This window comes from Tachyglossus aculeatus, chromosome 17 (genome assembly GCF_015852505.1).
Source record: "Tachyglossus aculeatus isolate mTacAcu1 chromosome 17, mTacAcu1.pri, whole genome shotgun sequence".
Lineage (NCBI taxonomy): Eukaryota > Metazoa > Chordata > Mammalia > Monotremata > Tachyglossidae > Tachyglossus > Tachyglossus aculeatus.
In genome coordinates this window covers 16968772-16983780 of record NC_052082.1, presented here as the reverse complement: position 1 = coordinate 16983780, position 15009 = coordinate 16968772, and positions in this window count along the sequence as shown.

Genomic DNA, 15009 nt, shown 5'->3' with positions numbered 1-15009 from the left:
TGGGGGTGACTGCAGGGGCATCCTTTATGAGCAGTTCCTCCCAACACCCACCATAACATTTCTCTGTACATCAATTTTTGTATCCTGGTCAGAGAAGGAGAAGAAGCAGGAAGCCTGGATAATCCACCTCTAGATTGCTGAAAGTTGGAGTAAAGGGTTCACTGGGATTTGAATCTGGCAGACAATTATTCTCCCCAACTTCAAAGCTTTAGTGAAGGCACATCTCCAAGAGGCCTTCCCTGGATAAGCTCCCTTTTCATCATCATCATCATCATCATCATCATCATCATCATCAATCATATTTATTGAGCGCTTACTGTGTGCAGAGCACTGTACTAAGCGCTTGGGAAGTACAAATTGGCAACATATAGAGACAGTCCCTACCCAACAGTGGGCTCACAGTCTAAAAGCTCTCCTTACCTCTGTATCACTCTGACTTGCTCCCTTTGTTCATCCCCCCTCTCAGCCCCACAGCACTTACGTACATATCAAAATTTACCTACTTATATTAATGCCTGTCTTCCCCACTCTAGACTGCAGCACTTAGAACAGTGCTTTGCACATAGTAAGCACTTAACAAATACCATTATTATTATTATTGTTGTGGGCAGGGAATGTGTCTGTTATATTGTTGTACTCTCCCACACGTTTAGTACAATGCTCTGCAGACAGTCAGCGCTCAGTAAATATAATGGAATGAATTCGTTCATTTTTTAGTCATACTTTAGACTGTAAGTTTGTTGTGGGCATGGGCTGTGCCTGTTATATTGCCATATTCTACTCTCCCAAGTGCTTAGCACAGTGCTCTGTACACAGTAAGTCCTCAATAAATATGATTGATTAATTGATTGATTTATTCTTGTTGTTAACTGATGTTTCTAGTTTATTTCTCCATTGTTCCCCATATAATATGAAGTAATTCAGTCCCACACGGGGCTCACAGTCTAAGTAGAAGGGAGAACTGGTATTCGTATCCTTTTCTCCCAAGCACTTAGTACAGTGCTCCTCACACAGTAAGCAATAATTGATTAATTAATGACTGATTAATTGATTGATTCATTCTTGTTAACTGATGTTTCCAGATGTTTTCTCCCTTGTTCTGTACATCACATAAATATAATCACTACTTGCTGTCTACCCCCATTAGGGGCAGAGGCTGGGTTGCGTCTTCTGTTTGAATTGCCTGCTTGCACATGCGCAGTGCTCTGCACCCAATAAGAAGGATCAGAATAGTTCTCGGCACCCAGCAGGCTCTCAGTAAATGCTGTCGGTCATAATAATGACGATGAGCATCAGGATCACTTGCCCAGAGGCTTTTGGGGTCCTTGTTTTTATACTCTTGATCAAAGAGGATTCCACAGAGCTCGGAGTATTTGCACTACTCTCTCACAGAGTTTCAACATCTAGGCTACATTCAAAGCCACCGCTCTGAAGCTCCTTTCAATGGGGGGTGACTATGGTATCTATAGTAATAATAATACTAATAATTGTAAGTGCTCACTGTATGCTAAACACTATACTAAACACTGGAATAGATACGAGATCACCAGATCGGACACAGGCTAAGGAAGCAGGAGAACAAATATTGAGCCCCCATTTTACAGATGAGGAGACTGAGGCCCAGAGAAATTAAGCGATTTGCTCAAGGTCACCCAGCTGGTGGTAGTGAGGTGGGATTAGAAACCAGGTCTTCTGACTGCCAGGCTCATGCTCTTTCCATTAGACCATGTGGCATCGCCATTTATTGAGCACTTATTGTGTTAAGCATTGTATTAAGCATTGTACTAAGTGCTTGGAGAATTCAATAAAATGAAGTTGGTAGACATGATCCTGCTTTCAAAGATCTTACAATCTAGTGAATATGCTCTACACTTGTCAACCGATGGTAGTTGCTTTGGAAATTTTGCTGGACTGCTGAAAAATAGTCAGGAGCTCATCAGAAAAATGCTATGACACTTTTCCTTCCGGAAGAGATTCCTTTTTAGACCCTACTGTTCCTGATACTGAAGATACTAATGATCACTACTTGTGTTTTATACTTAAGGTCTGTGACTTAGAGGGTCTGATAAATGCCTCCAAAACACTGGTGTTAGCTAAACTCCCGGGCCAAAGATTATTGTTTTGTATTATAGGTCACCAGTGACATAGGCAGAAATAAGATCTTGGAGTGGATCTGCTTGGGTTCTGAGTTGCTAGTTGACTAAGGAGGAAGTGGGGCTGGCAGTGGCTTTGTTCAATTATCCATTTCCTCTTTGGGTTTAAAGTGCCTCCTTCATCCATATCCAGCTTGATCGTAGAAAAGCTTTATCCTAACTTACACCTCATCTTTCCATCCTCACTCCTGCCCTAAACAAAAACATCCTGCTGTTGCCACTTGGGCTTCTGTAAACGAACTGATTGATGATCCAGGCGACTCAAACCACCTCCCACCATGTTTTCCCAAGGTTTCGCTGCCACAGACAGACAGAGCAGATGGCCAACTTGGGTTTCTTGGTGGTCTGGTTTCCCTCCTCTCTCTTCCCTCCTCAAACGGTTCAGTTGCTTCTGTCTGTCAAACACTTGTGCGCTTTTCCATGGAGCCCTCTATAAGGAATTGTGGTATGTTAGGCAGTAAATGGATTTGCAGCCACAGAACTCACAGTACATGCTCTGCTCAAAGTGGGAGCATTGGGGTGACAGTGTGTGTGCATGTGTGTCTGTGTGTTGGTGGGTCTGTGTGTTGGTGGGTGGTTCCTTGGGAAAAAATGGAAGCTCCTCGGAACCCAAAGCCAGAGAAGAAATATTCCTCTTTCTTTTTTTTAATGGTCTTCGTTAAGCATTTACTGTGTGTCAAGCACTGTTCAAAGCACTGGGATAGATACAAGTTTATCAAGTTGGACTCTGTCCCTGTCCCATATGGGACTCGCAGTCTAAGTAGGAGAGAAGAGGATTTAATTCCCATTTTTCAGTTGAGGAAACAGAAGCTCAGAGAGATTAAATGACTTGCCCAAGGTCACATGGCAAGCAATTGGCATAGTCAGGATTAGAACTCAGGTTCTATGACTTCCAGGCCTGTGCTTCTTCCATTAGGGCACTGCTTCTTGACCGCATGGCCATCAGCCTGCCCGTTACAAGAAACACTATCCCAACACAATCAGGGGAGGAAGAGTTCTCAGGCGGCCTGCGAGCCCTCAAAATATGGGTGGGAGGGGGAGTCACTCCCTTGGGTGTGGAGGTTTTCCCACCCTTGATAAGAACTGTGGTATTTGTTAAGCGCTTACTCTGTGCCAATCCTGTGCTAACGGGGTACATTGTAAGAAACAAGGCCTAGTGGATAGAGTCTGGGTTTGGGTGTCAGAAGGACCTGATTCTAATCCCGGTTCCACTTCTTGTCTGCTGTGTGACCTGGCGCGTCGCTTCACTTCTCTGTGACTCAGTTTCCTCAACTGTAAAATGGGGATTAAGACTTTGAGCCCCACGTGGGACAGGGACTATGTCTAACTTGATTAGCCTGCATCTATCCCAGTGCTTAGTACAACGCCTGGTACATGGTAAGTGCTTAACAAGGACAATAAAAAAAATAGCTCATTGTGTCCAGCAGAAGAGTGCTTGTCGGCCACTGTGGCAGGATGTCTGTTGGATCGATGGCGTTCAAACAATCGATCGATCAATCCATCATATTTATTGAGCACTTGCTGTGGGCAGAACACTGTACTAAGGGCTTGGGAGAGTACAGTATAACAGAGATGGTAGACATGAGTCAAAGCAGCGTCCTCGGAGTCAGTGGTGAGGGAACTGGAGTTGGGATTTCTGGTTCCATCACCCAGGGGGATTATTTTCTCATCATTTTGGCCAGTGGCCATTGATCACTCTCTGTGGGACAGCTCAAAATTTAGGCACCTATCAAGCCCCAAATGGAACACCTGCCTGCTGTCAATAGAACAGAATGGCTGGCAAACCACAGGAAAAGATGAGAATTCGATTTTCTTAGGGGTTTTAGTACTTAAATCGTAAAGTACATCAGTATTTCAAAGCCTGGGAAGGTCAGTGGGTAGAGCATCAGACTTTTAATCTGAGGGTCCAGGTTTCATGTCCCTGTTCAGAAAAATGCTGATTTGGAAAGCAACATGGTCTAGTAGAAAGAACACAGGCTTGGAAGTCAGAGAACCCAGGTTCTAATCCCAGTTCTGCCACTTACCTGCTGAATCAATCAATCAATCAATCATATTTATTGAGCACTTACTGTGTGCAGAGCACTGTACTAAGCGCTTGGGAAGTCCAAGTTGGCAACATATAGAGACGGTCCCTACCCAACAGTGGGCTCACAGTCTAAAAGGGGGAGACAGAGAACCAAACCAAATATACTAACAAAATAAAATAAATAAAATAGATATGTACCAGTAAAATAAATAAAATAATAAATATGTACATACATATATACAGGTGCTGTGGGGAGGGAAAGGAGGTAAGATGGGGGGATGGAGAGGGGGACGAGGGGGAGAGGAAGGAACCAATCAATCAATCAATCATATTTATTGAGCGCTTACTGTGTGCACAGCACTGTACTAAGCGCTTGGGAAGTCCAAGTTGGCAACATATAGAGACAGTTCCTACCCAACAGTGGGCTCACAGTCTAGAAGGGTGGACAGAGAACAAAACCAAGCATACTAACAAAATAAAAGGGGCAGAGATGGGGGGATGGATTTGGGGGGTCTCACTTAGGGGAGGGGGGCATCTCCCAAGGTTGAATGACCTTGGGCAAGTCATTTAACTTCTCTGGGCCTCAGTTCCCTTATCTGCAAAAGGGGAATTCAATACCTGTGTTTCCTCCTACTTAGACTGTGAGCCCCTTGTGGGATCCGATGATCTTGTATCTATTCTGGCTCTTAGAACAGTGCTTGTCACATACTAAGCACTTGACAAATACTATTATTATTACTTAAACTTGTCATGTCTTATGCTGTTGAGTTGTTTCTGACCCATAGCGACACCAGGGACACATCTTTTCCGGAACGCCCTACCTCCATCTGCAATCATTCTAGTTGTGTATCCATAGAGTTTGGGTAGGGACTGTCTCTATATGTTGCCAATTTGTACTTCCCAAGCGCTTAGTACAGTGCTCTGCACACAGTAAGCGCTCAATAAATACGATTGATGATGATGATGATGATAGAGTTTTATTACCTCCTTCCGTGCAGTAAATTTGTGTCTCCACACTTGACTCTCTCCTATGCGGGTGCTGCCCAGCACAGGTGAGTTTTGACTTGTTAGCAGGTTGCCTTCCACGTACTAGCCACTACCCAAGGTAGGAATGATGTGGGTATGCCTCTGCTTGACTCCCTCCTGTAGTTGAGACTGGTAGAGAACTGGAAACTCTCCAGGTACGACTCTGAGAGGGGATTACTTAAACTATCCCAAACCAAAGGGTTGTCAGCATTTGGGTCGATGAGATCTCAGGGGAGTGGCAGACAGTACCATCGTGTCTGGCACTGTAGCCTTTAGCTAAGCCTCCAAACCGAGATCCTCTTCCACTCTTCTCTGGCCATTCGCCTCTCGGTTTAGAGGAGGAGAGTGCGGAGGACAGGTGGGTTGAGGGTGGGGAGAAGTGCTGACTACCAACAGGGCTGTGGCTAGGGTTGTGTGTTGTGGGCACACGGTGTGGGAGGAAATATGAAGACAAAAAAAATCATTTTCAGTACTCTGGACCATAATAATATCTCTATTCTGTTTTAATGTCTGTGGCTCCCTCTAGATTGTAAACTCCTAGTGGGAAGAGAATGTGTCTACCAACTCTGTTGTATTGTACTCTCCCAAGTGCTTAGCGCAGTTCTCTGCCCACAGTAAAACACTCAATAAATACTTTTGGTTGATTAATAAAAACTAATGGAAGAAGGGTTGCGGGTACAAATGCCTGGTTAAGGAAGCAGCATGGCATAGTGGATAGGGCCTGGGCCTAATCAGAAGATCAGGTTCTAATTCCCGCTCTACCACTTGTCTATGGTGTGACCTTAGGCAAGTCACATAACTTCTCTGTGCCTCAGTTACCTCATCTGTAAAATGGGGAATAAGATGGGGAGCCCTCTGTGGGACAGGGACTGTATCCAGCCCAATTTGCTTGTCTTCACCCAGTGCTTAGTACAGTGCCTGGCACATATAAGTGCTTAGCAAATACCATAATAATAATAATTGTTATTATTACTGTGTTGCCTGCTTCTTTCCCATCTCTCCATCCCCACAATGTCACATTTCTCCACCTCCCCAAACCCCAGTGTGCCTTATCCCCATCCCCCCACCTCCCCACACCTCATCAGCGCTTAGAACAGTGCTTGGCACATAGTAAGTGCTTATCAAATACCATAACTATTATTATTATTATTACTGTGTAGCCTGCTTCTTCCTCACCTCTCCATCCTCACAATGGCGCACTTCTCCACTTCCCCATACCCCAGTGTGCTTCATCCCCATCCCCTCACCCCCCCCACACCTCATCAGTGCTTAGAACAGTGCTTGGCACATAGTAAGCGCTTAACAAATACCATTATTATTATTATTATTATCTCCCACCTCCCTACGTTCCCACTCTGCAATGTCCCACTTTCCCACCTCCTCACTTCCTCCTTTCCCTATTTCCCCCTCCCCCCTACCTTCTGCCTCCCTCACTGGTTTTCGACCCTCTTGCAGCTTTGCTTGCACATGGTATATAAAAGTTGCCTCCGACCGGGCCACGCAGTGGAATGGCCATTAAAATAATCAAGAACTTAAGTTGAGATCCATTTATAGACTAACTGCTTAGTGGCTTGGAATTTAATTTTAGGTCAGTGCTATGCAGTTTAAAATCTTAAATCTTTGCAATGCTTTTTTCCAGCCCTAGATAACCCTCGATGAAATCGTTTGTCATTTGCCACTTGGGGTACCACTCCAGTTTTGCCCTGAACTATTCTTAGTGTCTGCACAGGAAGGCAGAATGTCAGGGACTGGTGTTAGGGACTCTTCTTGCAATTATTTGAAAGGACAGTTTCACTTCTTTAAGAACAAAGTGGGCCAATTCTAAAGCTGGCCAGTGATGTTTCCCAGGTGTTAGGGCAATTACTTTTTGGTCCTGTGCTGCCGTGGTGATGGGTAGAACTGAATAAAGAGCATATTGGAGCAATTACTTTCTAAAAGGATTCACCAAAATGTAATTATTGTGGCATATAGTAAGTGCTATAGTATATGCTAATAGCTGGGGTGGTAGATGCCAGGCTATAAATCAGACACAGTATCACAGTGAGCTCAGGCTCACAGTCTATCTTATCCCCATTTTACAGGTAGGAAAGCTGACACCCAGGTAAGTTGCTTGCTTTTCCTCCGCTCCACAGAGGGCCAGAGGAACTGAGAATCGAACCCAGGTCTCCTGACTCCATCCTGCTGCACTCTTCCCGTTATAGGAAGGATGTGTCAGCTCCCTTTACTGCTCACTATTGCAAACCAGATGGGACTTGCAAGGAGCACTGAGGAAGAAGACTGTTTCTAACCAAACTGGAACTATTTAAAAGATAACTAATCTGCTGACTTGGAATTAATGGCAGAAGCTTTTGGTGAAAAGCCTTCTTTATGGGGTTGCGGTTTGAGCATGGGGTGGCTGAGCACAGTGGGGACCCCTGGAGCTTGTGATCTTGATAGATCTGGCAGACATTCCCTCTGCTCCAGGAATCCGAAGCCAGAATTCCCCGCCTCAATGACCTGAGTTCAATATAATTCTGCTGGTATTACCAAAAAATAGATATTTAAACCAGTGCTATTTTATATTCCCAGCTCATCAGAGTGTGTTCGCTAATTCTGTTGCACTGCATTCTCCCAGTCATTTAGTAAAGCGCTCTGCACATAGGAAGCACTCAATAAATACCATTGATTAACTGATCGACTGAGATTTTGTGAAAATCTCCTTCCCAGAACTAGCACATCATCCCAGAGTATGTCTTCATCTTGGGGTGAGGGTGGAGAGTGGGGAGGTGGAGAAGAAGGATGATAGGTCAGCGAAGAGGGAGGGGATGTCAGGATTGAGAATCAGAATCTTCTGACTTGGGCCTTTATTCTCCCACCAACAAATTAAAGATAATACTACTAGCTTTCCTAGTACACAGGTCAGGCAGTTATTAAAGAATGAAATCACTACAATAGGCCGAGCCCTGGGAATGAGAAGGGTTATAGGCACAGTGAGTGCCATTGAGCTTGAGTCTCCCCTTGGGAACAGGGGCAGCAGAAGGATTTTCACTTTCAAACCCCTCTCCCTGCCACACACAAACACAAACATTCAGGCACTCCAGCTAGAGTCAGGGGAGGGGAGGGCCATGAGCTCACAATTGGTAAATTCAATCAATCAGTAGCATTTATTGAGCACTTACTTTGTACTGAGCACTGTACTAAGTACTTGGGAGAGTACAATACAACAGAGTTGGTAGACACATTTCCTGCCCTTGACGAGGTTACAGTCTGTCCGGGGAGAAAGTCATAAATCTAATAAATACATTACATATATGTGCGTAAGTGCTGTAGGGCTGAGGGTGGCGTTCGGATCCAACTGCAGAGATGATGCAGAAGGGGTTTGTATCATTTGGGGTGAAGGGGAAGGCTGAAGCCTGTTTTAGTTTCCCCTGGCCCCTGGTCTGTGAGCCCACTGTGGGGTAGGGACTGTCTGTATATGTTGCCAACTTGTACTTCCCAAGGGCTTAGTACAGTGCTCTGCACACAGTAAGTGCTCAATAAATACGATTGATTGATTGATTGATTGGTCTGAGAACTTGCTGGAAGTGGCTTAGTGGAAAGAGAACAACTCGTTGGAAATGGCCTAGTGGAAAGAGAATGGGCCTGAGAGTCAGAGGGTCTGGGTTCTAATCCCAGATCTGGGTTCTAATACCCTTTCCACCACTTGCTTGCTGGATGACCTCGGGCAAGTCTCTTAACTACTCTGTGCCTCAGTTACATCATCTACAAAACGGGGATTAAATCCCCTGGAAATGCTGGAGAAGGGAGGGGGCAGAGGTCTGGGAGGTGGGGGAGGTGGGGCCCTGCAGGGGCTTCTGGGGTGATATTCGTGTCTCAGTTCCAGGGGTTTGGCTCTCAGCCAGGGCGCTTGGTGGCCCTGAGTAGGTCTTCAGCTCAACTGGGGATGGTGGTGGGGAGATTTAAAGAGCTCCCATCACTGGGCCGATATTTGACTCCCCTTCCGCTCGCTGTTATTAAATACTGCCCTGTTGGTAAAACCCAGTGACTGTATGATGCAGTCCAGGAAGACCAAGTTGGAGGATGGGAAGCGAAGCATCTTTAAAGCTCTCAGTCAGCTCACCCACTCCTACGCCACCACACTGATCTTCTATTACAGCCCAGCCCTCACACTCCTCTCCTCTAGTGCCAGCTTACTTACTGTGCCCTGACTTCATCTATCTCACTGCTGAACCCTTTCCCACATCTCCCCTCTAGCCTGGAACTCCCTCCACCTCCATGTACGCTAGACCACCACCATTGTCTCCACCTTTAAAGCAGTATTAAGTTCACGTCTCCTCCAAGAGTCCTTCCCCAATTAAGCCCTCTGTTTCCTGGGTCTGCATCATCTATACACTCAGATGTGTGACTTTTGGACATCTGATAGTCAGCCCACCCCCAACCCCACAGCACTTATCTACATATCTTTAAATTATATTCATATATATTTATTTATGAATAGAATTATTTATTCATATTAACATCTGTCTCCCCCTCCAAAGTGCAAGCTCGTTATGAGCAGAGAATGTGTCTGCTAATTCTGTTGTACTCTACCAAGTGCTCAGTTCAATGCTGTGGATATAGTAAGTTGGTCAAAGTACCATTCATTCATTCAGTTGCATTTATTGAGTGCTTCCTGTGTGCAAAGCACTGTACTAAGCGCTTGGGAGAGTACAATACAAAAATAAACAGACATATTCCCTGCCCATGCTGATTGATCGATGATTGCTTTGATTGATGCCACTGCAGGCCCACAGTTGCTCCTACTTAAATCCAATCTATTTGCGCCAACTTGTGGATCGTATTGTATCAGATCAGACTCGTGTTGTGGGAAGAATATTCCCGCAATCCTTGGTCATGTTATCTAGTCACACATGTTACCTCAGAAGTGACTGTCTAGAGGGAGAAGACTTTTTTTTCCCAGGCAGAAAATGCACCATGCCCACCTCCCAAACACAGGAAAGAGGAAGAATCTGGCACTTGATTTGGTAAAAAGCAGGCAACATATATGACAATTTTTCCAAAGGGAGAAAAAGAGAATCAAGCTGAATTCAGGGTAATCTAGACTAAAACGATCTGTTTTGCTAAATGAGTGGCCCCATTTTATTTCATGAAGATTTCTGATGCATTAGGAGGAAGTGTGGCCTACTGGAAAGGGCGTGGGGCTGGGAGTCAGGAGTTACGCTCTGGGTTCGAGTACCATCACTGTCACTGGACTACTGGGTGACTTTGGACAAGACCCAGCCTCTCTGGGCCTCAAGCGAGACCCGAGTGGATGAGAAATTGTGTCCAATCTCATAACATTTTACCTAGGCCTAGTGCCTATCACACGGTAAGCCCTTAAAAAAGTCATAGCTATTATTAATAGATACCACAGTTATTACTAATACAGCAACATCACAAGGCTCTTTCCTTGTTCAAAAGGAGCTTACACTCTAATGGTAAATCTCTGCCTATACTTCACCTGCTCCCACGGACCTAATGTCTGAACCCAACCCAGACCTGCGCAGACACACTAATGACCCAATCCAACCTGCCACATTGCTGCGAATCCCATCGGCCGGGTTGGCTCAGTTGTGCGTATGCAGGTCTCTAATTAAGCCACCATGGAAGTCGGATTGGAGGTATGTGAGTCTCCGGCTTCTGGAGGGTTTTACCATGTCTTCTTTAGAAAGGCTCCCGGCTCCTTGCTCAGCTGTGACCCCTCACAGTTCCGGGGTCAGTAGTCCGTATCGGGAGGCCCCATTCATTTACTGAAGCCCCTTTGAGGCCTTGTCGGAAAGACTGCAGCAAAGTTGCATGGTGATGCTATGACCCAACCAAAGCCAAGAAATTAAAGGAAAATCTCACTTCTGAGATGGACTCACACCCAAGGGAAAAAGCACACATTTATGAGTTTAAAGATGGAAGGCCAGCCTTTTCTTGGAACGTCATGACTTTGGCCTGTTTGTCTCCCATCCTGCAATCTTTGTTCTTTGAAGGTACGGTGTCTGATAAATACTGCCCGGGGGAAGAATTTATTGGAATGTGTAGCTTTGGTGAGATAATATGCTTTCCTCTGTCCTCCGCCTCTGCTTACCATCACTGGGAAAAAAATCCACTTTTGCAGGAGTGGGACTGGCTTCCATAACAACCGTTGGAATATGGGGAGTTTGTGACTGTTTGGACGGAGGAGTGAGGAGGAGCCCGAGGATTTTCCCTCCTGGTTGTTCCTTGTGATGAATCTTGTCCTCTACGGAATTTGCCTCTATTATTTCTTTCCTAGTTTGCCTCTCCTTCCACCCCCAACCGTTCAGGTTGTGAACCCCCTGCAGTGCAGGAATCGAGTCTGAATCAGGATCCTTATACCTTCCCAAGTGCTCAGTACAGTGTCACGCACATCGTAAGTGCCGAACAGTGGTCCAAGTCCTGCTATACAAATTAGATGAACAGCCAGGCATAATGGATAGAGGATGGGTCTGGGAGTCAGAAGGTCATGAGTTCAAATCCTGACTCTGCCACTTGTCTGCTGTGTGACTTTAGACAAGTCACTTCGTTTCTCTGTGCCTCAGTTACCTCATCTCTAAAATGGAGGTTGAGACTTTGAACCCCACAGGGATTGTGTCCTCCCTTTAAAGACCTATTGAGAGCTCACCTCCTCCAGGAGGCCTTCCCAGACTGAGCCCCCTCCTTCCTCTCCCCCTCCCCATCCCCCCCGCCCTACCTCCTTCCCCTCCCCACAGCACCTGTATATATGTTGGTACAGCTTTATTACTCTATTTTACTTGTACATATTTGCTATTCTATTTATTTTATTTTGTTAATATGTGTTGTTTTGTTGTCTGTCTCCCCCTTCTAGACTGTGAGCCCGCTGTTGGGTCGGGACCGTCTCTATATGTTGCCAACTTGTACTTCCCAAGGCTTAGTCCAGTGCTCTGCACACAGTAAGCGCTCAATAAATACGATCGAATGAATGAATGAACTTGATTTGCTTGTATCCAACCCCGGCGCTTAGATCAGTGCCTGGCACATAGTATGTGCTTAAGAAATACCACCATCATCATCATTATTATTATTATGATAAAAATAAGCAGTAGAATGGATTATTCACCAACTCCCATTCCCCTGGCTCAGTCCACCTCAAACAGGAATGGACTGGACTCTCGTGGTTTAGTCACGGTCCCGATTCTGCCCTCTCCTGCGTGGAAGCGCTTAGTACAGTGCTCTGCACACAGTAGGCGCTCAATAAATACCTTCGATTGGGAGGTCAGATCTGCTCAACTCGGTGACATACTGCTGCCCTCTAGCGGTTGCAAGCCAAAGTTAGACTATAAGCCGTTAGGAAGGGTGGGTGAGATGGGAGGTGGGAAATCTAAATAGGCATGGATAAAAATAGGAAAAGAAGATGGGAAAGGCCAGAGAAAGTAGGGAAAAGAAAACACAATCGGTAAGCTTGCAGTTTGATTAGAGAACCAGCTGCGCCCCTCACTTCCACCCCTCTGGGTGGATATCTCTGGGTCTCTATATGTTGCCAACTTGTACTTCCCAAGCGCTTAGTACAGTGCTCTGCACACAGTAAGCGCTCAATAAATACGATTGATTGATTGAATGAATGAATATTTACCCCCTTATCATGGCAGCCAGATTGCTGAATGGGGATGCTTCTTTGGTTCTCTTCTCAAGTCTCTCAATCAATCAATCAATCAATCAGTCGTATTTATTGAGCGCTTACTGTGTGCAGAGAACTGTACTAAGCGCTTGGGAACTACAAGTCGGCTACACATAGAGACAGTCCCTGCCCAACAGCGGGCTCACAGTCTAGAAGGGGGAGACAGAGAACGAAACCAAACATACTAACAAAATAAAATAAATAGAATAGATATGTACAAGTAAGATGGATAAATAAATAGAGTAATAAATATGTACAAACATATATACATATATACAGGTACTGTGGGGAAGGGAAGGAGGTAAGATGGGGGGATGGAGAGAGGGAAGGGGGGGAGAGAAAAGAAGGGGCTCAGTCTGGAAAGGCCTCCTGGAGGAGGTGAGCTCTCATAATCCTAACGTCTTTTGGCTGGCTGTTCCTGAACACATCTCTGTCCAAAGACTGTTCATCCTCATGGTCAGTGGCTAACTCTAACCCTAACCCTAACATAAGAGTTTCGGAGAGGAAGAGAGCAGGGGCAGAAGATTGCAGCTAATTCTTGAGCATTCGCTTTGGAGACAAAGAACCTGAGGAAGGTAGTAGTAGTAGTAGAAATAATAATAACTTTATCTTTTAAATGCTTACTATTAGCCAAGCACTGGGGTAGATAGAAGATAATCAGGTCTGATGGGGGGCTCACAGTCTAAGTAGGAGGGAGAACAGTTATAGAATCCCCATTTTACAGATGAGGGAACTGAGGCACATAGAAGTTAAGTGACTTGCTCAAGGTTACATAGCATACAAGTGGCAGAGCTGGGATTAGAACTCAGATCCTCTGACTTCCAGTCCTGTGCCCTTTCCATTGGGCCACACTGCTTCTCTAAGAATGAGTAGTAGTATTCACTGAGCACTTCCTGTGAGCAGTGCTTGAAGTAAAAGAGTGATGCTTGGGGTTGTCTAGAGGAGCCCCCTCACTGCCTCTCTCCCTCTTTTCCTCTCTCAGAATATCGAGAAGAAAGTAATGCTACAAGAACAACTTTAACAATAACAAAATTACTTTAGGAGTTTGGAAGAGGGTGGACTGGTTCATAAGTAATGTAGATCTGGGTATGTGACTGTGCAAATCATTATGCCAATGACACGGGAAAGGAGCAGGAGCGTTCATGGTGCTGCCCCAAGCTACCTCTTGAGTCTGCTCATTCTCGTGCCCGGAAAAAGTGAAAATTGTTGCATAGGTTAGCCTGACGCTCAAGGAATAGGCCTTTCCTGTCTCAGAACATCCCAGATGACCTTGGCCTGGTGGAAAGAGCACAGGCCTGGAAGACAGAGGACCTGGGTTCTAATACCTGCTATGCCACAAGTCTGTTGTATGTTGTAAGGCAACTTGCTTAACTTCTCTGTGGCTCAATTACCTCATCTGTAAAATGGGGAATACGACTGTGTGCCCCATGTGGGACAGGGACTGTAACCAACCTGATTAGCTTGAATCTACCCCAGTTCATTCATTCACTGATTCAATTGTATTTATTGAGCGCTTACTGTGTGCAGAGCACTGTACTAAGCTCTTGGGAAGTACAAGTAGGCAACATATAGAGACGGTCCCTACCCAACAACGGGCTCACAGTCTAGAAGGGGGAGACAGACAACAAAACAAAACATGGAGACAGGTGTCAAAAGCGTCAGAACAAATAGAATTATAGCTATATGCCCATCATTAACAAAATAAATAGAATAGTAAATATGTACAACTAAAATAAATAGAGTAGTAAACCTATACAAATATATACAAGTGCTGTGGGGAGGGGAAGGAGGTGGGGGCGAAAGGGGAGGAGGAGAGGAAAAAGGGGGCTTAGTCTGGGAAGGCCTCCTGGAGGAGGTGAGCTCTCAGTAGGGCTTTGAAGGGAGGAAGAGAGCTAGCTTGGCGGATGTGTGGAGGGAGGGCATTCCAGGCCAGGGGTCGATGGTGGGAGTTCTTAGTACAGTGCCTAAATACTTAGCTACTTAACAAATATAATTAAAAAAGTGATAAAGTGGATCAAGCTTTACTTTTAGTAAAGGCAGAATTATTTTGAGTAATATGAGCAGGAACATGGTTTGAGAGAGTCTGAGGTTGAGGCATTTTAGTGGCTCAGGACAGTGAAAATCATTATTAAAGCTCTGGG